The sequence below is a fragment of the Phyllobates terribilis genome, unplaced genomic scaffold, assembly GCF_046119375.1.
Source record: "Phyllobates terribilis strain yellow unplaced genomic scaffold, ASM4611937v1 Scaffold_2__4_contigs__length_985480577, whole genome shotgun sequence".
NCBI classification, from domain to species: Eukaryota; Metazoa; Chordata; class Amphibia; order Anura; family Dendrobatidae; genus Phyllobates; species Phyllobates terribilis.
In genome coordinates this window covers 427,974,635-427,997,692 of record NW_027362762.1, presented here as the reverse complement: position 1 = coordinate 427,997,692, position 23,058 = coordinate 427,974,635, and the positions used below count along the sequence as shown (strand labels likewise).

The 23,058-nt window shown below is 42.5% G+C and overlaps 1 protein-coding gene across 2 annotated transcripts in view; it reads right to left on the bottom strand.

Moving 5' to 3' along the window:
* Positions 1-23,058, bottom strand: part of CAMKK1 (calcium/calmodulin dependent protein kinase kinase 1) — a 422,153-nt gene that overhangs the window by 56,512 nt on the left and 342,583 nt on the right. The window lies entirely within an intron of this gene.

Sequence of the window (23,058 nt, the reverse complement as noted above, 5' to 3'; positions counted from 1 at the left end):
CAAACCATAAATGTCCATAAATTACGCTATGTGTAATAATGAGAAATGACACAGGGAAAAATAATTGAACACTTGAATAAAGAGATGTGCAAAAAGCCATTGAAAGTCATGATACCAGTTGAAATCTATCAGTAATTAGAAAGAAATCCTGCCACTTAGTGAAAAATATCAGCTGGTTCAACTGATGGCATATAAAAAGGTGTCTCATTACTAAGGTGCCACACAAGGATCATCCCATGATGGGTAAAACCAGTGAGTTGTCTCAAGACCTTCACAACATTATTCACAAAACACACTGATGACTTTGGTTACAGAAGAATTTCTAAACTACTGAAGGCTCCAGTGAGCACTGTTGGGGCCATAATATGGAACTGGATAGAACATCATTTAACCATAAACCGGCTGCAAGATTTCAGGCTAAGGAGTGAAAAGATATATCAGAAAAGTTGTCCAAAATCCAAGGACCAACTGTGAAGAGCTATAGAAAGACCTGGAATCAGCAGGTACAATTGTTTCAAAGAAAACTATAAGTAAATATACACAACCTCCATGGCCTGTATGCGCACTCACCATGCGAGACTCTATGGCTGAACAAAAGGCATTACATAGTTACATAGTATATAAGGCTGAAAAAAGACAAGCGTCCATCCAGTTCAGCCTATTTCTTGTGCACTGCAGCTATTCTGCAGCGTTGATCCAGGGGAAGGAAAAAAAACAACCATGCGGTATAGACCAATTTACATCATTGAGGAAAAATTCACTTCCCGACTCCAATCTGGCAGTCAGATTAAATCCCTGAATTAATTAACTATCACTAAGCATAAGATGTAATTTTATTGTTCTCAAGAAAGGCGTCCAGGAATCTCTTGAACTCATTAAGTGAGTTGGACATCACCACTTCCTCTCCCAGAGAGTTCCAGAGTCTCACGGCTCTGACCGTAAAGAATCCCCTTCTATGCTGGTGCAAGAACTTCCTTTCCTCCAGACGCATAGTGTGCCCCCTCGTCTTTGTCACCATCCTTGGTATAAACAGGTCATGGGAGAGATCTCTGTACTGCCCCCTGATGTATTTATACATGTTTATGAGGTCTCCCCTAAGCCTTCTCTTATCCAACGTAAATAGGCCTAATTTTGACAACCTCTCTGGGTATTCTAGTCCCTCCATTCCCTTTATTACCTTAGTCGCCCTCCTTTGTACCCTCTCTAGCTCCAATATGTCTTTCCTGAGCACCGGAGCGCAGAACTGTGCACAATATTCTAAGTGTGGCCTTACCAGCGCTTTATACAGAGGAAGAACAATGTTCTCATCATATGCCCCTATTCCTCTTCTGATGCATGCCATGACTCTATTTGCCTTCGCAGCTGCTGCCTGACACTGGGCACTCCAATTTAATTTGCTGTTAACCAAGACGCCCAGGTCCTTCTCCATGTCAGATTTCCCCAACGGTTTCCCATTTAATATGTATGGGTGACTGCTGTTTTTCTTTCCCATGTGCATGACCTTACATTTATCGGCATTGAACCCCATCTGCCATTTTTTGGCCCAACTCCCCAATTTATCTAAATCTTCCTGTAGCTGTGCCCTATCCTCATCTGTATTAACTACTTTACAAAGTTTAGTATCATCTGCAAATATTGCTATTTTACTATGCAACCCTTCCACTAGATCATTAATAAATATATTAAATAATATAGGGCCCAAGACAGACCCTTGAGGCACCCCGCTAGTAACCCTGACACACCCTGAGCTTACTCCATTGATAACCACCCTCTGCTTTCTATCACTCAGCCAGCTATTTACCCACTTGCACACATTATCCCCCAGACCAAGCATTCTCATTTTATATACCAACCTTTTGTGTGGCACGGTATCAAACGCTTTGGAGAAGTCAAGGTATACAACTTCCACTGACTCTCCCCGGTCCAGCTGTGAGCTCACCTCCTCGTAGAAGGCGATCAGGTTTGTTTGGCAGGAGCGATCCCTCATGAATCCATGTTGATATGGGGTTAGACAGTTATTATCATTAAGATATTCTACAATAGCATCTCTAAGAAATCCTTCAAACAATTTACCCACAACAGACGTTAAGCTAACTGGTCTATAGTTCCCAGGGTCACTTTTAGACCCCTTTTTGAATATTGGTACCACATTTGCTTGGCGCCAGTCTATTGGGACAGTTCCTGTCCATAAAGAGTGCTTGAATATAAGATACAGCAGTCTGTCTATCACATTACTTAATTCTTTTAGTACCCGGGGGTGTATGCCATCTGGGCCTGGTGACTTGTCTATTTTGATATTATTTAGGCGTTTCTGAACTTCCTCCTGGGTTAGGTGGGTGATATTTAGCGAAGGGTTTACTTTATCACTCTGCATTTCCTCTGATAAATTGTTTTCTTTTGTGAAAACAGTGGCGAAGAAGCTATTGAGTAGGTTTGCTTTACCCTCATCGCCCTCTATGATTTTACCTAGGTTATTTTTCAATGGGCCAACTCCATCAGTTTTAATCCTTATACTGTTTATATAGTTAAGGAACAGTTTGGGATTCGTTTTACTTTCCTTGGCAATTAGTCTCTCTGTCTCCTCTTTTGCTATTCTTATTTGTTTCTTACAGATTTTGTTTTTTTCCCTATAAGATATTAGCGCTTCCTCGCTGCCTTCTTGTTTAAGTTTACCGAAAGCCCTTTTTTTGTTTTTCATTGCCCTCTTGACTTCCTTATTTAGCCACATTGGCTTCCTCCTATTCCTAGCCCTTTTATTCCCATAAGGTATGTACCTTCTACAGTGACTATGTAGGACTGTTTTGAAAATTTCCCATTTTCTATCCGTGCTCCTATTACTGAAGATACTATCCCAGTCTATAAGGTGAAGGGCATGTTCAAGTGTGTTTAAAGTTTGCTCAAGAACATCTACACAAACCTGTGAAATACTGGGAGAATATAGTCTGGCCAGATGAGACCAAAATTAAACTCTTTGGACGCCATAATACACACCATGTTTGGAGGGCAAAAGGCACTGCATATCACCCCCAAAACACCATACCAACAGTGAAGTTTGGAGGTGGGAACATCATGGTGTGGAGCTGTTTTTCAGCATACGGCACTGGCAAACTTCATATGATTGAAGGAAGGATGAATGGACAAATGTGCCAAGACATTCTTGACAAAAATCTATTGCTATCTACCAGGATGATGAAGATGAAACGAGGATTGACATTTCAGCAAGACAATGATTTCAGCAAGCCAAGGAAACTCTCAACTGATATATATACACTGCTCAAAAAAATAAAGGGAACACTCAAATAACACATCCTAGATCTGAATGAATGAAATATTCTCATTGAATACTTTGTTCTGTACAAAGTTAAATGTGCTGAAAACAAAATCACACAAAAATCATCAATGGAAATCAAATTTATTAACCAATGGAGGCCTGGATTTGGAGTCACCCCCAAAATTAAAGTGGAAAAACACACAACAGGCTGTTCTAACTTTGATGTAATGTCCTTAAAACAAGTCAAAATAAGGCTCAGTATTGAGTGTGGCCTCCACGTGCCTGTATGACCTCCCTGCAATGCACCTGATGAGGTTGCGGATGGTCACCTGTGGGATCTCCTCCCAGTCCTGGACTAAAGCATCCGCCAACTCCTGGACAGTCTGTGGTGCAATGTGACGTTGGTGGATGGAGTAAGACATGATGTCCCAGATGTGCTCAATCGGATTCAGGTCTGGGAAAGGGGCGGTCCAGTCCATAGCTTCAATGCCTTCATCTTGCAGGAACTGCTGACACACTCCAGCCACATGAGGTCTGGCATTGTCCTGCATTAGGAGGAACCCAGGGCCAACCGCACCAGCATATGGTCTCACAAGGGGTCTGAGGATCTCATCTTGGTACCTAATGGCAGTCAGGCTACCTCTGTCAAGCACATGGAGGACTGTGCGGCCCTCCAAAGAAATGCCACCCTACACCATTACTGACCCACTGCCAAACCGCTCATGCTGAAGGATGTTGCAGGCAGCAGATCGCCCTCCACAGCGTCTCCAGACAGTCACATGTGCTCAGTGTGAACCTGCTTTTATCTTTGAAGAGCACAGGACGCCAGTGGCGACTTTGCCAATCCTGGTGTTCTGTGGCAAATGCCAAGCGTCCTGCACAGTGTTGGGCTGTGAGCACAACCCCCATCTGTGGACGTCGGGCCCTCATACCACCCTCATGGAGTCGGTTTCTAACCGTTTGTGCAGACGCATGCACATTTGTGGCCTGTTGGAGGTCATTTTTCAGGGCTCTGGCAGTGCTTCTCCTGTTCCGTCTTGCACAAAGGCGGAGGTAGCGGTCCTGCTGCTGGGTTGTTGCCCTTTTACGGCCCCTCCACGTTTCCTGGTGTACTGGCCTGTCTCCTGGTAGCGCCTCCAGCCTCTGGACACTACGCTGACAGACACAGCAAACCTTCTTGCCACAGTTTGCATTGATGTGCCATCCTGGATGAGCTGCACTACCTGAGCACCTTCTGTGGGTTGTAGAGTCCGTCTCATGCTACCACGAGTGTGAAAGCACAACCAACATTCAAAAGTAACCAAAATATCAGCCAGAAAGCATTGGTACTGAGATGTGGTCTGTGGTCCCCACCTGCAGAACCACTCCTTTATTAAGTGTGTCTTGATAATTGCCAATAATTCCCATCTATTGTCTATTCCATTTGCACAACAGCATGTGAAATTGATTGTCAATCAGTGTTGCTTCCTAAGTGGACAGTTTGATTTCACAGAAGTTTGATTTACTTGGAGTTATATTCTGTTGTTTAAGTGTTCCCTTTATTTTTTTGAGCATATATAATATATATATATATATATATATATATATATATATATATATATATATAGTACAGACCAAAAGTTTGGACACACCTTCTCATTTAAAGATTTTTCTGTATTTTCATGACTATGAAAATTGTACATTCACACTGAAGGCATCAAAACTATGAATTAACACATGTGGAATTATATACTTAACAAAACAGTGTGAAACAACTGAAAGTATGTCTTATATTCTAGGTTCCTCAAAGTAGCCACCTTTTGCTTTGATGACTGCTTTGCACACTCTTGGCATTCTCTTGATGAGCTTCAAGAGGTAGTCACCGGAAATGGTTTTCACTTCGCAGCTGTGCCCTGTCAGGTTTAATAAGTGGGATTTCTTGCCTTATAAATGGGGTTGGGACCATCAGTTGTGTTGTGCAGAAGTCTGGTGGAAACACAGCTGATAGTCCTACTGAATAGACTGTTAGAATTTGTATTATGGCAAGAAAAAAGCAGCTAAGTAAAGAAAAACGAGTGGCCATCATTACTTTAAGAAATGAAGGTCAGTCAGTGCAAAAAATTGGGAAAACTTTGAAAGTGTACCCAAGTGCAGTTGCGAAAACCATCAAGCGCTACAAAGAAACTGGCTCACATGAGGACCGCCCCAGGAAAGGAAGACCAAGAGTCACCTCTGCTTCTGAGGATAAGTTTATCCGAGTCACCAGCCTCAGAAATCGCAGGTTAACAGCAGCTCAGATTAGAGACCAGGTCAATGCCACACAGAGTTCTAGCAGCAGACACATCTCTTCAACAACTGTTAAGAGGAGACTTTGTGCAGCAGGCCTTCATTGTAAAATAGCTGCTAGGAAACCACTGCTAAGGACAGGCAACAAGCAGAAGAGACTTGTGTGGGCTAAAGAACACAAGGAATGGACATTAGACCAGTGGAAATCTGCACTTTGGTCTGTTGAGTCCAAATTTGAGATCTTTGGTTCCAACCACCATGTCTTTGTGGGAAGCAGAAAAGGTGAACTGATGGACTCTACATGCCTGGTTCCCACCGTGAAGCATGGAGGAGGAGGTGTGATGGTGTGGGGGTGCTTTTCTGGTGACACTGTTGGGGATGTATTTAAAATTGAAGGCATACTGAACCAGCATGGCTACCACAGCATTTTGCAGCGGCATTCTATTTTATCCGGTTTGCGTTTAGTTGGACCATCATTTATTTTTCAACAGGACAATGACCCCAAACACACCTCCAGGCTGTGAAAGGGCTATTTGACCAAGAAGGAGAGTGATGGGGTGCTACGCCAGATGACCTGGCCTCCACAATCACCAGACCTGAACCCAATTGAGATGGTTTGGGGTGAGCTGGACCGCAGAGTGAAGGCAAAAGGGCCAACAAGTGCTAAGCATCTCTGGGAACTCCTTCAAGATTGTTGAACCCCATTTATAAGGCAAGAAATCCCACTTATTAAACCTGACAGGGCACAGCTGCGAAGTGAAAACCATTTCCGGTGACTACCTCTTGAAGCTCATCAAGAGAATGCCAAGAGTGTGTAAAGCAGTCATCAAAGCAAAAGGTGGCTACTTTGAAGAACCTAGAATATAAGACATATTTTCAGTTGTTTCACACTGTTTTGTTAAGTATATAATTCCACATGTGTTAATTCATAGTTTTGATGCCTTCAGTGTGAATGTACAATTTTCATAGTCATGAAAATACAGAAAAATCTTTAAATGAGAAGGTGTGTCCAAACTTTTGGTCTGTATTGTATGTGCTACCACAGCCTACGTGGCATATATTTGCTACCATGGTATGCAGCGTCTACAGTTGAGCACATCGAAGTCATCATTGGCCACCAAATGCAAAAGGAGCTGCCATCAGCGCATCACGATGATTTTTGTGCCCAAGTACACTCAGCGTGGCAGAACATTCACCAGACAACCGTTAATAACCTGATAACATGGCTAGGTGTGTAAGTGCGTGAATTTCTGCTTACGGTGCTCATACTCGAAACTGAATGAATTGAGATGTTTTGAAAATTATGTTTACATTTTTTCATCATTTCAGTATGATTCACATGCCTATCGATCCTGTGATTTCCATAATTCCACAACTTTTCCTTCTTGGTGTTGCAATCTCAGTGTAGAATACACTTATACATGTGTACACAATATATAACCGTCTTACAAGTAATGTTTACCTTATAATTTGCCGAAAGTGTTTCAGAGCCATTATAAAACAACACATTTGCACAAATCTGTCATGCTTCATTAAAAGGGTGGCAAGGTGGCTCAGTGGTTAGCAGCGTGTCTTCGGTTTAAATCAAACTAAGGACAATATTTTCATGGAAATTGAGTCAGTGCTCTATAAGCAGCAGGAAAGAGACGTGTTATAGGGTCAACCTCTTTGTTATTTTGCGTAGAAAATATAGTTTTATTATTTATATCAATGAGAAGGTTTACAATTTAAAGGGAATCTGTCACCCACCTTGGGCGATATCAGACCTCTACTATGGCCATACAGGGTATAGAAAAGTAAATCCAGGGATTGAAGCTTGAAGAGGACAATTTGCATATTCCAGGTGCCTTCTGGGAAAAGCGAAGAGTCTCCTTCAGCTAGAAGATCGTTGGGTACAGCCGGGACCAGCTGCTTGGAAAGCATCGCCAAACCAGGGATTGAAGCTTGAAGAGGACAATTTGCATATTCCAGGTGCCTTCTGGGAAAAGCGAAGAGTTTCCTTCAGCTAGAAGATCGTTGGGTACAGCCGGGACCAGCTGCTTGGAAAGCATCGCCAAACCAGGGATTGAAGCTTGAAGAGGACAATTTGCATATTCCAGGTGCCTTCTGGGAAAAGCGAAGAGTCTCCTTCAGCTAGAAGATCATTGGGTACAGCCGGGACCAGCTGCTTGGAAAGCATCGCCAAACCAGGGATTGAAGCTTGAAGAGGACAATTTGCATATTCCAGGTGCCTTCTGGGAAAAGCGAAGAGTCTCCTTCAGCTAGAAGATCGTTGGGTACAGCCGGGACCAGCTGCTTGGAAAGCATCGCCAAACCAGGGATTGAAGCTTGAAGAGGACAATTTGCATATTCCAGGTGCCTTCTGGGAAAAGCGAAGAGTCTCCTTCAGCTAGAAGATCGTTGGGTACAGCCGGGACCAGCTGCTTGGAAAGCATCGCCAAACCAGGGATTGAAGCTTGAAGAGGACAATTTGCATATTCCAGGTGCCTTCTGGGAAAAGCGAAGAGTCTCCTTCAGCTAGAAGATCGTTGGGTACAGCCAGGACCAGCTGCTTGGAAAGCATCGCCAAACCAGGGATTGAAGCTTGAAGAGGACAATTTGCATATTCCAGGTGCCTTCTGGGAAAAGCAAAGAGTCTCCTTCAGCTAGAAGATCGTTGGGTACAGCCGGGACCAGCTGCTTGGAAAGCATCGCCAAACCAGGGATTGAAGCTTGAAGAGGACAATTTGCATATTCCAGGTGCCTTCTGGGAAAAGCGAAGAGTCTCCTTCAGCTAGAAGATCGTTGGGTACAGCCGGGACCAGCTGCTTGGAAAGCATCGCCAAACCACGGATTGAAGCTTGAAGAGGACAATTTGCATATTCCAGGTGCCTTCTGGGAAAAGCGAAGAGTCTCCTTCAGCTAGAAGATCGTTGGGTACAGCCAGGACCAGCTGCTTGGAAAGCATCGCCAAACCAGGGATTGAAGCTTGAAGAGGACAATTTGCATATTCCAGGTGCCTTCTGGGAAAAGCGAAGAGTCTCCTTCAGCTAGAAGATCGTTGGGTACAGCCGGGACCAGCTGCTTGGAAAGCATCGCCAAACCAGGGATTGAAGCTTGAAGAGGACAATTTGCATATTCCAGGTGCCTTCTGGGAAAAGCGAAGAGTCTCCTTCAGCTAGAAGATCGTTGGGTACAGCCGGGACCAGTTGCTTGGAAAGCATCGCCAAACGGCGCGCAAATTTGTTTAATTTGTTTATCCTAGGGTATCACAAGAAAGAAGACAGACATCAAGTCAGCAGGGACAAGGAGCAGCATGGCAGATGTGACAACCTACATGGTGAGCTGCAACATGTGCTACATGTTCACAGATCGACCAGAAGCTGAAACCAACTTCACCTGCCAGAAGTGTAGACTACTGGCTCTTTTAGAAGAAAAGGTGCGGGGACTGGAAGAAAGAATTGCGACATTAAAACTCATCAAGGAAAATGAAGACTTCCTGGACAGAACAGAAGCGTCACTACTGGTCACGGAAAGTGAAGGAAGCGTCAGAGAACCTCCAGAGGCAGACAAGTGGAGGCAAGTGACCAAAAGAAGCAAGAAGACCATGGAGACACCACCAACCACACAACTGAGAAACAGATTCCAAGGACTTGTGGAGGACGAAGATGGCACACCTAAGGATGAGGAACTACCAGCAAGCAAAAAAGAAAAGAGCACCCAGAAACACCCAGAAGCAACAAGAAAAAGGACAGGCAAGAAGGGAAGAAGAGTGGTGGTGGTGGGAGACTCACCACTGAGAGGAACAGAAGCAGCTATCTGCAGACCGGACATAACCGCAAGAGAAGTATGCTGCCTCCCAGGGGCGAAGATCAAGGATGTTACCGATAGGATACCGAAGCTCGTCAGTTCCAAGGATGTCCACCCATTTCTTCTGATACATGCTGGCACCAATGACACGGCAAAGAAGGACCTACCGATAATCTGCAAGGACTTTGAAGCATTGGGGAAGAAAGTAAAAGAACTGGATGCGCAGGTAGTTTTTTCTTCTATCCTTCCCGTAGACGGGCATGGCGTCAGGAGAAGGAACAGGATCCTTGATGTGAACAACTGTCTGAGACGATGGTGCAGACAACAAGGATTTGGATTCCTGGACCACGGTGTGAATTACCTCTATGACGGACTCCTTGCCAGAGACGGACTACACCTCAACAAACCCGGGAAACACACATTCGCCAGGAGACTCGCAACACTCATCAGGAGGGCGTTAAACTAGAAGAAGAAGGGATGGGAAGAAAAACGCCGGACACGAACATGCAACCAGAGAACATACTAATGAAAGATATGAAGTGCGACAAAGAAGGTCCAAGACAAGATACTTGGAAGGGAGGTAAGAAAATTTCTAATACAATCCACAGGGAGAAGATTGGAACAAAACAAAATCGTGTAAACTGCGTGCTAGCAAATGCCAGGAGCCTGACAAACAAGATGGATGAACTGGAAGCAGAAATATCTACAGGTAACTATGACATAGTGGGAATAACCGAGACATGGTTAGATGAAAGCTATGACTGGGCAGTTAACTTACAGGGTTACAGTCTGTTTAGAAGGGATCGAAGAAGTCGGAAAGGGGGTGGAGTCTGTCTATATGTAAAGACGTGTCTAAAGCCTACAATACGGGAGGATGTATGGGAGGGAAATGAGGAGGTCGAGTCCTTGTGGGTGGAGATACATGGGGCAAAAAACAATAATAAAATTATCATAGGAGTCTGTTATAAACCACCAAATATAGCAGAAGCCACGGAAAGTCTATTAATGAGACAAATAGACGAAGTAGCAAAAAATAACGAGGTGATTATTATGGGGGACTTCAACTACCCCGATATAGACTGGGAAACCGAAAGCTGTAGATCTCAGAAAGGAAACAGGTTTCTGTCAATTATCAAAGACAATTATTTGTCACAACTTGTGCAGGAACCAACTAGAGGGACGGCCCTTTTAGACTTAATATTAACTAACAGGTCAGACAGAATAACTGAGGTGCAGGTCGGGGGGCACCTGGGAAATAGTGACCACAACATTATACAATTCCACATGTGCTTCAGTAGGGTGCCCAGCAAGGGAGTCACAAAAACACTGAACTTCAGGAGGGCAAAGTTTGATCAGCTAAGAGATGCCCTTCACCTTATAGACTGGGATAGTATCTTCAGTAATAGGAGCACGGATAGAAAATGGGAAATTTTCAAAACAGTCCTACATAGTCACTGTAGAAGGTACATACCTTATGGGAATAAAAGGGCTAGGAATAGGAGGAAGCCAATGTGGCTAAATAAGGAAGTCAAGAGGGCAATGAAAAACAAAAAAAGGGCTTTCGGTAAACTTAAACAAGAAGGCAGCGAGGAAGCGCTAATATCTTATAGGGTAAAAAACAAAATCTGTAAGAAACAAATAAGAATAGCAAAAGAGGAGACAGAGAGACTAATTGCCAAGGAAAGTAAAACGAATCCCAAACTGTTCTTTAACTATATAAACAGTAAAAGGATTAAAACTGATGGAGTTGGCCCATTGAAAAATAACCTGGGTAAAATCATAGAGGGCGATGAGGGTAAAGCAAACCTACTCAATAGCTTCTTCTCCACTGTTTTCACAAAAGAAAACAATTTATCGGAGGAAATGCAGAGTGATAAAGTAAACCCTTCGCTAAATATCACCCACCTAACCCAGGAGGAAGTTCAGAAACGCCTAAATAATATCAAAATAGACAAGTCACCAGGCCCAGATGACATACATCCCCGGGTACTAAAAGAATTAAGTAATGTGATAGACAGGCCGCTGTATCTTATATTCAAGCACTCTTTATGGACAGGGACTGTCCCACTAGACTGGCGCCAAGCAAATGTGGTACCAATATTCAAAAAGGGGTCTAAAAGTGACCCTGGGAACTATAGACCAGTCAGCTTAACGTCTGTTGTGGGTAAATTGTTTGAAGAATTTCTTAGAGATGCTATTGTAGAATATCTTAATGATAATAACTGTCTAACTCCATATCAACATGGATTCATGAGGGATCGCTCCTGCCAAACAAACCTGATCGCCTTCTACGAGGAGGTGAGCTCACAGCTGGACCGGGGAGAGTCAGTGGATGTTGTATACCTTGACTTCTCCAAAGCGTTTGATAACGTGCCACACAAAAGGTTGGTATATATAATGAGAATGCTTGGTCTGGGGGATAATGTGTGCAAGTGGGTAAATAGCTGGCTGAGTGATAGAAAGCAGAGGGTGGTTATCAATGGAGTAAGCTCAGGGTGTGTCATGGTTACTAGCGGGGTGCCTCAAGGGTCTGTCTTGGACCCTATATTATTTAATATATTTATTAATGATCTAGTGGAAGGGTTGCATAGTAAAATAGCAATATTTGCAGATGATACTAAACTTTGTAAAGTAGTTAATATAGATGAGGATAGGGCACAGCTACAGGAGGATTTAGATAAATTGGGGAGTTGGGCCAAAAATGGCAAATGGGGTTCAATGCCGATAAATGTAAGGTCATGCACATGGGAAAGAAAAACAGCAGTCACCCATACATATTAAATGGGAAACTGTTGGGGAAATCTGACATGGAGAAGGACCTGGGCGTCTTGGTTAATAGCAAATTAATTTGGAGTGCCCAGTGTCAGGCAGCAGCTGCGAAGGCAAATAGAGTCATGGCATGCATCAGAAGAGGAATAGGGAAATATGATGAGAACATTGTTCTTCCTTTGTATAAAGCGCTGGTAAGGCCGCACTTAGAATATTGTGCACAGTTCTGGGATCTGGTGCTCAGGAAAGACATATTGGAGCTAGAGAGGGTACAAAGGAGGGCGACTAAGGTAATAAAGGGAATGGAGGGACTAGAATACCCAGAGAGGTTGTCAAAATTAGGCCTATTTACGTTGGAAAAGAGAAGGCTTAGGGGAGACCTCATAAACATGTATAAATACATTAGGGGGCAGTACAGAGATCTCTCCCATGACCTGTTTATACCAAGGATGGTGACAAAGACGAGGGGGCACACTATGCGTCTGGAGGAAAGGAGGTTCCTGCACCAGCATAGAAGGGGATTCTTTACGGTCAGAGCCGTGAGACTCTGGAACTCTCTGGGAGAGGAAGTGGTGATGTCCAACTCACTTAATGAGTTCAAGAGAGGCCTGGACGCCTTTCTTGAGAACAATAAAATTACATCTTATGCTTAGTTAATTAATCCAGGGATTTAATCTGACGGCCAGATTGGAGTCGGGAAGTGAATTTTTCCTCAATGATGTAAATTGGCCTATACCGCATGGGTTTTTGTTGCCTTCCCCTGGATCAACGCTGCGGAATAGCTGCAGTGCACAAGAAATAGGCTGAACTGGATGGACGCTTGTCTTTTTTCGGCCTTATAAACTATGTAACTATGTAAATCTATACATACCTATATGGCCCATTGTAGAGGTCTGATTGCAGAGAAAAGCACTTTAATCAGTTCTCTTTTCCACAGGCTTGGCATCCAAGGGACCCCAAACAATTACTGCCTATCTGCTTATTATTCCCCTAAATCCCCGCCTCTCTTCTTAATTATAATATCTCCCCCTCCCCTGCTCATCACAGGGCCCTGTGACATGCACTGTACCCCCTGACTTCCAGGCACGCGCAAAGTGCCGCTCACATAGAGCGCACTTTGCATTATCCCGGCCTTGTCTGCCTGTGCACTGCACCGCAGGTTTCTATTGCACAGGCGCTGGAAAGTGACAGTGACACCCCGGCGCCTGCGCGATAGAAACCTGCGGCGCAGTGCACAGAGAGACGAGGCTGGGATGAAGCAAAGAGTACTCTATGTGAGCGCCACTTTGCGCGTGCCCGGAAGTCAGGGGGTACAGGGCACGTCACAGGGCCCTGTGATGTGCAGGGGAGGGGGGGATATGATAATTAAGAAGAGAGGCGGGGATTTAGGGGAATAATAAGCAGATAGGCAGGGATTGCTTAGCGTTCCCCGGACGCCAAGCCTGTGGAAAAAAGAACTGATTAAAGTGCTTTTCTCTGCATTCAGACCTCTGCTATGGGCCATACAGGTAAGTATAGATTTACTTTTCTATACCCTGTATGCCCATAGTGGAGGTTTGATATCGCCCAGGGAGGTGACAGATTCCCTTTAATATAATAAACTCAGTGTTCTGTTTTCAGTGTTTAGCATGCTTTCCTAATTCAGCAGCAGAACGATGATACTTTACATTGATGCACAGTACAGAAGTGTTCTAAGCTCGTACTATGCTCACAGAAGCAAACAGCAGGTCTGTCATTTCCAAGTGCATGTCTATCTACTCCGTGTTAAGAACCATTATTGTTAAACAGCTGTCACACATCCCCTGTCACAGGCATCACCGCACAATGATAATATTAGATCATAAAATGCAGTATGGGTGAAATAAGAAAACCGCTGCAGAAATGATGCACACACATAATAATTAGCTGAAATTAGCTTTTTAAGGATCACATCTGTCAAAAACGCAAGACTTGCCAGCATCGCTTCAGTAACAACTGAGGAAAAACAAAACCGGCTGCTTGACGTTCCTCCAGGAATAGTCAATCTGAACTGCACACATCACTTCATAAGTTTCAGCGCATAACAGCCAAAAATCCAAGTGTTCCTCGCTGTAAGAGAACATTTGTAGTCATAATCACTGACCATATATGACTGTAAAACAACACATTGGATCTCTATCCTTGTCTAGATAGTGGTTGGAAAATGACACCTAAATTATTATATAGTGATATCAGGTGTGACATTCCCATGCCGATCCATCCAGCGAATATACAGTACAGACCAAAAGTTTGGACACACCTTCTCATTTAAAGATTTTTCTGTATTTTCATGACTATGAAAATAGTACATTCACACTGAAGGGATCAAAACTATGAATTAACACATGTGGAATTATATACTTAACAAAAAAGTGTGAAACAACAGAAAATATGTCTTATATTCTAGGTTCTTCAAAGTAGCCACCTTTTGCTTTGATGACTGGTTTGCACACTCTTGGCATTCTCTTGATGAGCTTCAAGAGGTAGTCACCGGAAATGGTCTTCCAACAATCTTGAAGGAGTTCCCAGAGATGCTTAGCACTTGTTGGCCCTTTTGCCTTCACTCTGTGGTCCATCTCACCCCAAACCATTTCGATTGGGTTCAGGTCTGGTGACTGTGGAGGCCAGGTCATCTGGCGTAGCACCCCATCACTCTCCTTCTTGGTCAAATAGCCCTTACACAGCCTGGAGGTGTGTTCGGGGTCATTGTCCTGTTGAAAAATAAATGATGGTCCAACTAAACGCAAACCGGATAAAATAGCATGCCGCTGCAAGATGCTGTTGTAGCCATGCTGGTTCAGTATGCCTTCAATTTTGAATAAATCCCCAACAGTGTCACCAGCAAAGCACCTGCACACCATCACACCTCCTCCTCCATGCTTCACGGTGGACACCAGGCATGTAGAGTTCATCTGTTCACCTTTTCTGCTTCGCACAAAGACACGGTGGTTGGAACCAAAGATCTCAAATTTGGACTCATCAGACCAAAGCACAGATTTCCACTGGTCTAATTTCCATTCCTTGTGTTCTTTAGCCCAAACAAGTCTCTTCTGCTTGTTGCCTGTCCTTAGCAGTGGTTTCCTAGCAGCTATTTTACCATGAAGGCCAGCTGCACAAAGTCTCCTCTTAACATTTGTTGTAGAGATGTATCTGCTGCTAGAACTCTGTGTGGCATTGACCTGGTCTCTAATCTGAGCTGCTGTTAACCTGCGATTTCTGAGGCTGGTGACTTGGATAAACTTATCCTCAGAAGCAGAGGTGACTCTTGGTCTTCCTTTCCTGGGGCGGTCCTCATGTGAGCCAGTTTCTATGAAGCGCTTGATGGTTTTTGCAACTGCACTTTGGGACACATTCAAAGTTTGCTCAATTTTCCGAACTGACTGACCTTCATTTCTTAAAGTAATGATGGCCACTCGTTTTTCTTTACTTAGCTGCTTTTTTCTTGCCATAATACAAATTCTAACAGTCTATTCAGTAGGACTATCAGCTGTGTTTCCACCAGACTTCTGCTCAACACAACTGATGGTCCCAATCCCATTTATAAGGCAAGAAATCCCACTTATTAAACCTGACAGGGCACACCTGTGAAGTGAAAACCATTTCCGGTGACTACTTCTTGAAGCTCATCAAAAGAATGCCAAGAGTGTGCAAAGCAGTAATCAAATCAAAAGGTGGCTACTTTGAAGAACCTAGAATATAAGACATATTTTCAGTTGTTTCACACTTTTTTGGTAAGTATATAATTCCACATGTGTTAATTCATAGTTTTGATGCCTTCAGTGTGAATGTACAATTTTCATAGTCATGAAAATACAGAAAAATCTTTAAATGAGGTATGTCCAAACTTTTGGTCTGCACTGTATAAGAAAGAGAAGATTAGTCGATAAGGGAATATGAGCTCAGTCATACCTTCCTATATTACATCAATATCACATTTAGTACAGAAAGTGAAATATTCTAAGGATAAAAACAATATAAAATGATGTAATCTGTCAGTGTTTTTACATCTGGACTGTTAACCATTATGTGCCACTGCCAAGGTTATCATCCAGCACTAAACATGCACAAATGCCCAGATAAGGAGTGGTTACAATTATGACCACTATAGAGGGATTTATCAAGGCTTTTGAGACAATTTTATGTCATGAAAATGTTGCAAATTATATGGCACGTTATTTTTGAATAAAATTTGTGATTTTATTTGTGATTTTATGCCACTGTTGCCACATTTAAAATGTGGGTGGGAAATTCGGTGTGTTTAGGTATGCTAATAGGTCTAAACTCTGAATTATTGTCACGGGTGTGCCGGAGGTGACAGACGGTGGTTTGCAGGAGTTCACCACGTTTGGCAATGCAGGCAGCTGCCTAGATAGGAGGCTGTGTTTAGGACCCAGCGACTACCTCCCTTTAGTCTGGGTGTATATATACCTGGTGTGTCTAGGTGGGCGTCGCCGGTTATACTCATTTCTACTTGGAACTTGACTGAAGCAGCATCACGTCCTCTCTGGAGTCTTGAGGCCGTGTGCCCTGTTGGAGTTCTTCTAAAAGCTGAGTTGTTGTTCCCCTGTGTTGTCTTCCCCTTTTGTCTTTAGAGTGCTAGCGGAGGTTGACTAGTGCTCATCTCCTTCCACCCCAGCTATAGCCTTACGCCAGGGATAGTAGGGTGAGGCACGTGATCGGCGACAGCTGCGGAGGCTGTATAGGGACGTTATGGGGAGACAGGGTGATGCTAGTCCAGATTAGGAGGTCACCTCTTCCCCCTTTCCCTAGTGTCTGGGATCCCTTTCCCCTCTGTGTTGCACTCACACCTGGCGTGACAATTATGAATAGAGACTCGTTAGAAAGTTGCAAAGAGAGTGGAAAATCTCACTCCAGTAGGGAGGTGGAGTAAAAATTAGAGAAAAAGTTTTAGACAGCAGCATGATGTCGAAAGATGTACCAAATTTACAGTATCAAACATTGTGCAAGACACTTTAAAAAAAACAAAGGGAGCGATTCATCAAAGCTTTTTCGACAGATTTTTGGCAAAAAAGTCTTTGAAAGGTCACAGGTTTTTTGTGCATCTTCTGGCGTCTTCATGCCATTCTCGCCCCAGCTTCAACAAAATGGCCGGAGCTCGGATGGGAAGGAGAAGAGCTTGCCATGACTTCAGCATGAGTGAGATTTGTGGTGAGGCGCAAATAGCGGGATGCTTCACTACGCACCTCACCTGATTCACTTACAGGCATTAGCCTCCTAATGAATTCGGATTGTCCGCTCCAAAAAACGCCTCATCAAGACCGGTGAGAGGATCGCCGGTCTGCATGAATCGCCCCCACTAATGCAAAAAAAGGCAACACAGCCTCAAACTAAGGCACACTGAAAAAAGTCCCCTAATGATGAATTCTCCTTTCGCATAGTCTGGCAAAAAGTAAGTATATGGCAAAGGCCATGGCCCCACTATCAGTATTCGGTCAATATTTTTTCTCAGGAGTGGGACCCAAAACCAGGAGTGAGTGATAAATGCAGAATTGGTGACTCGTTTCTATTATACCTTTTCTCTTGATTGTTCCTCACCTGGTTTTGGCTCCCACTCCTGAGAAAAAATACTGACCGAATACTGACCGAATACTGATAGTGGGGCTGTGGCCTTAACCTTAAAATGGTAACCTATGTGACTACTTAGACACTTGCAAATAGGTTAACCTACAACAGTGGGTGAATCATTGTAGCTGCCTGTGAATCAGGAGCAATAAGGCTGTGTTCACACCATGCTTTCCTGATGTGTTTTTCTGAAAACACAGTAAAATTGCTTTATTTTTTGCGGATTTTTTGGGAAAACCACAGCAAATAAGCAGTTGGAGTGCCACATATGAACACTGCCTAACTCTACTGTGAAGAAGGAATAGATGCAAACAAGTTGTCATTGAATTAAAAGAAACTTTTTGGACAAGTAATTACATAGGTATGGGAATATTTTGTCCAATTTAGTAGAGAGGTATGGACTGAAATACTATTCTTTTCAGAATACATTTGAATGTACACAGCCAAAAAGCAAATGGATGTATAATCACTTGCTATTTCTTCGTAACAAGAATAATTTTACTTTTTTTTTTTGCAAAAAAATAATAATCATTTGCAGCATTTCAGAAATGCCCATAGGCGATTAAAGTGTAACTATCTTTTTAATTTTTATTATATAAATCAATAATACAAGAGAAAATAAAAAAAACTTTGTAATATATCTTATACAAATCAGCTTCTTCTTCTACAAAATTCTCAATTCCTGAGTAAAATCTGTATTAAGTGAAGATATATTTTTATATCACTGAGACAGGAGAGGGCAGCTGATGCTAAGATTCTAGGTAGATGGGGGAAGGAAAAGGGAGGAGTTCTGCCTGTAGCTGCTCCCCTCAACTCCCCTTGCTTACATAGAATCTTATCAGTAGCAGCTGCCATCTCCTATCTCGGTGATGTAAAAATACCGTATTTTTTGGTTTATAAGACGCACTTTTTCTCCCCCAAATTTGGGAGGAAAAAGGGGGTGCGTCTTAAAATGCAAAGGTATGGTATTTTACCTGGGTCACAGATACAGGAGGTTGGCGGCTGTGGCAGGAGTCAGGCGATGATGCAGGCCCCGTCTTCTCAGCAGGGTCGCTGATTCAGGATGACTTGGGTGGTGGTGGCAGCATGAGTGGGGCAATGCTGCGGGCCCTGTCCTCAGAAGAAGTCGGCGAGGAGTGTAGGTTCCCTCTCCCGTGCATAGCCCTGCGGTGGGCTTCGGGAAAATGGCCTGCGCCCACAGCATAGCCCCACTCCCGCAGCGATCACTGTCCAAGTCATCCTGAATCAGTGACCCTGCTGAGAGGACGGGGCCCGCAGCATGGCCCGACTACAGATTTTACCTGGGAATTGAGAATGAATGCTCAGTCCTGGTGGAGAAAGAAGCAGATTTCTATGATAAGACATATTACAAAGTTTCTTATTTATATGTGTTTTATTGATTTATGTAATACAAATTATAATGATGGTTTCTCTTTAAGGCAGGAATATTCATACAAAACATAATGGCAAAACAGAGAATGGAATTAAGCTGTCAATCAAGCTAACTGCAGATCTGGAATGATTCATGTTGGATGGTGTAATAGTTTAATCACATAGGATTGTACATTAACCCCTAATGATTGCAGCAATTACAGCTGTGAATCAATTTCTATGGCAACTGATCATTTCACAATGTAAAAACAACTATGCTGTGAGAAGCTTTCTGAGCAATACTTCAGGTGTTCAATACTTAGGCAAATGTTTCAGAAAAGCACAATGCAGAAGCTGGGGCTCCATTCACTGCTAGTTGAGTTACAGTATTTGTTTTCTTTGTGCTTAGTTATTTTTTTAGGTTTTTATCTATTTTATTCTTTATTTTAGTTTATTTTTATTGTTTATTTGATGGGCAGATGTGGGCTAAAGCTTGTACCATAAAGCCAAGAGCAAAAGCTCCCATTAAAGGGGGTCACTAATTGACTACAATGGTCAAATGCTCACCAGTATAAGGGTATGCTCACACCTGCATAGGATAGAACTCGGCCCAATGTTATACTATGGAGCAGTGCCGACTACCTTTTTTTTCTCATGCCGGATCTGTGTCCACCAGTGATCTAATCTAACCTTATTTAATCATATAACATTTTAGCAATTTTCATTTATTTCCAATGACCATCAGCAGAACTTTGAATGCAGCTCTGGACTGATTGAACCCAAGGATACCTTAATGCAATAGATTTATAAAGTTACTTGACATTTTCTATATATAAATTCTAAATAAACTGTAACATTGTCTTATAGGTCATCAGCACATACTTCAAAGAAGAAGATAGTCTGCGGCTTTAAAACTGTTTGAATTTGTTAGTTTCTGTCTGCAATGCATTTCCTTCAGTCTTGGTGGCAGTTAGTTCCTCTATGTATAAGGGGTTTTTCCACTTTTTGACAGCTCCTACTTAATCAATTGAGGGCCCCATGAAAAATAATAACCATGTATACTCCCCTCCACAGCGACACTATTCCAGTGAGGTCAATGTTGCTGTTTCTGGCGGGGGATGTGACATTATTGTGTCACTAGACCACTGCAGCTAATCAGTGACCGTTGATCAGCTGCAGCTCATAAATATTCTCAATTTCCTGATGAAATCATAATGATTGCAGCCATTCAGGAGAGTTAAGTAGTGACATTGCTGGAACAGTGCAACTGTGGTAGGGGAGTATACATTCTTTTTATTTTCTATGGGGCATTGAATTGATTAAGCAGGGTCTGTCAAGTAATGGACTCTAAAACTGCAGCTGACTCATTTTGGATGATGTTAAAAAGATTATGCTTGTGCTCCCTCCCTGTCGTTCAGTGTGATTCAGTGAATACAGTGCTGTTTTCTATATAAAGCAAGTGAAAAATGATTATAAACCAGTGTAAATCACCAATAGTAAGAAATGATGAATACTGGATAACTGTAAGGAAGCTACACCTCAATGCTACTGGAGCGCCTCTTGAAACAATTTGCAGTCATACTTACACATTGCTTTATTTGATACGCTCAAGTTAATATACTATGTAGCAAGTTTATCAATACTGTCCACTTCTTCCACTAGACAGTCTTGAAATGTGCCAGATCTATCAGTGTTTCTTGCTGTTTGATAAATCTTTTACATTTTAAAACTGCCTATCCTAACTTAGAGCCACCTATTAGTTGTCTCTTAAGGCAGATGTTTGAATGAATAATGAGTTTAGGAGACTAGAAAGTGTGGTGGGAGAAGAAGGGGCTCATAAGTGGTGAAATTTATGTTTCACAATACAAAATGTCAACATTATTAAATAAAATCTTTTAGGCCTGATATGGCTGGTGATTTTACTTTGAAAATACTTGCCAAAATGACTGTATAGTCCCAATATTGATATTAAAATCCTGTTGCTAGAAAGAATGAGAGAAAATGTATTTTAGTATTTAATCTCTGCCTACCCAGCCTGATAGCTGCAGTTTTCACTCAGAGCAACAAAGAAGAGGGACACTGAGGAGCATCAATCTAGGAGGCTGAAGACCAATGTTAAACTTTAAAAAAGGATTATACATCCATTGTGACATGTATTTCCACAGTAAGACCACCGGACTCATCAGGTCCATGAAAATTACTTAATAATGCATGCAGTTTCTGCTGTAAATCTGTAAACATAATAATGTATTCAGTTTTTACTGTGAATCTGGTGACAATTGAGTATTGCCATCTCCAAGATCCTATCCCAATATGTAGTAGGTGTAATAATAATAATATTAGCAAATACCTCCAATTAGAAATGTTCTTCTGATTCACTATGTCGCTTACCTCATGTGCAGGGCACTGTAGCAGGTTTGGTATCCATGGTTATGACCACTAACAGCTGTCACTATATGAGTGGTCGTAACCATGGATACTTAAGCTACTGCAATGCCCTGAACATGGGGTAAGCAATATAGCAAATCAGAAGACCTATACTACATTTCTAATTTAAGGTATGTTCTATTATCATTATTAGACCTATTACGTATTGGGATAGGATCTTGGAGATGGGAATACCCCTTTAAGATAAGCGCAGGCAAGATGGCTGTCCAGAAAATAAATCAGAAAAATCTACCATCAGAAAAAAAAACAGATAAAAAAAATTAATAAGGGTTGATCAATTTATTCATATTTCCTTGGTATCTATCTCTTTACGTATCCCTCTATTTCATCTCCCATTTCTATCCATTTATAGGATATGCTCATCTTTATTTTTGTTTTATGAGCCATGGTTTGGATTTTTATTGCATCACCATGTGATTTTTAAAATTAAAAGAAACCATTGTATGGCTGCAATAATGAAAGATTGGAAACTAAAATGAAGCAACACCTCTAAAAAAAATTAGGACAGGGTTAACAGAAGGCTGAAAAAGTAAGTGATTCTGATGAAAAACTGGAGGGTCAATCTTCAACTTAGTCATGTGACTTTGTCTAAGACTAGCATGGTAAACAGGCAGAGTCTCTCCAAAGCAAAGATGGTCAGAGGTTCACCAACTAATCAACAACTGTATGTAAAAATTGTGGAACTATTTAAAAAATGTTCCTCAATGTAAAAGTGCAAAGATTTTCAAAGTTTTTGACTTTGAATACAGTTCACCGTGTAATCTAAAAATTTAAGCTCTATCATGCAAAGAAGAAGCCATATATCAACAGAATCCATGTTACGCACCTGTCCCAGGTATCCCGGGCTTCGTTGACTTCTTTTGTGCTCCACGTTGGCTTTTGCAAGCTGCCCGATGTGGTTCAATGACATCATTCCCCTAGGCCATACATGTCAAACTCTGGCCTGTGGGCCAAATCTGGCCCTCAGAGCGTTTTTATTTGGCCCACAACACCAGAACCATCACCCTTATGTGGGGCGATTATTCTGTATGGAGGACTATATGGGGCCATTATTATGTATGGAGGACTATGTGGTGCCCATAATACTATGTGGGGGCATTATTATGTATGGAGGACTCTGTGGGACCCATTATACTGTATGGAGGACTCTGTGGGGCCATTATTATGTATGGAGGACTATGTGGTGCCCATAATACTGTATGGAAGACTACGTGAGGCCCATTATTCTGTATGGAGGACAATGTGGTGCCCATTATACTGTATGGAGGACTATGTGGGGCCATTATTATGCATGGAGGACTATGTGGTGCCCATAATACTATATGGAGGACTGTGAGAGGCCCATTTTTCTGTATGGAGGACTATGTGTTGCCCATAATACTGTATGGAGGACTGTGTGGGACCCATTTTTCTGTATTGAAGACTGCGTGGGGCCCATTATACTGCACACTGGTTGGCCCGCGACTTTGTCCAAGTTTTTAATTTTGGCCCTCCTGTGTGTTTGAGTTTGAAATCTGTGCCCTAGGCCTACTTACGGACCACTA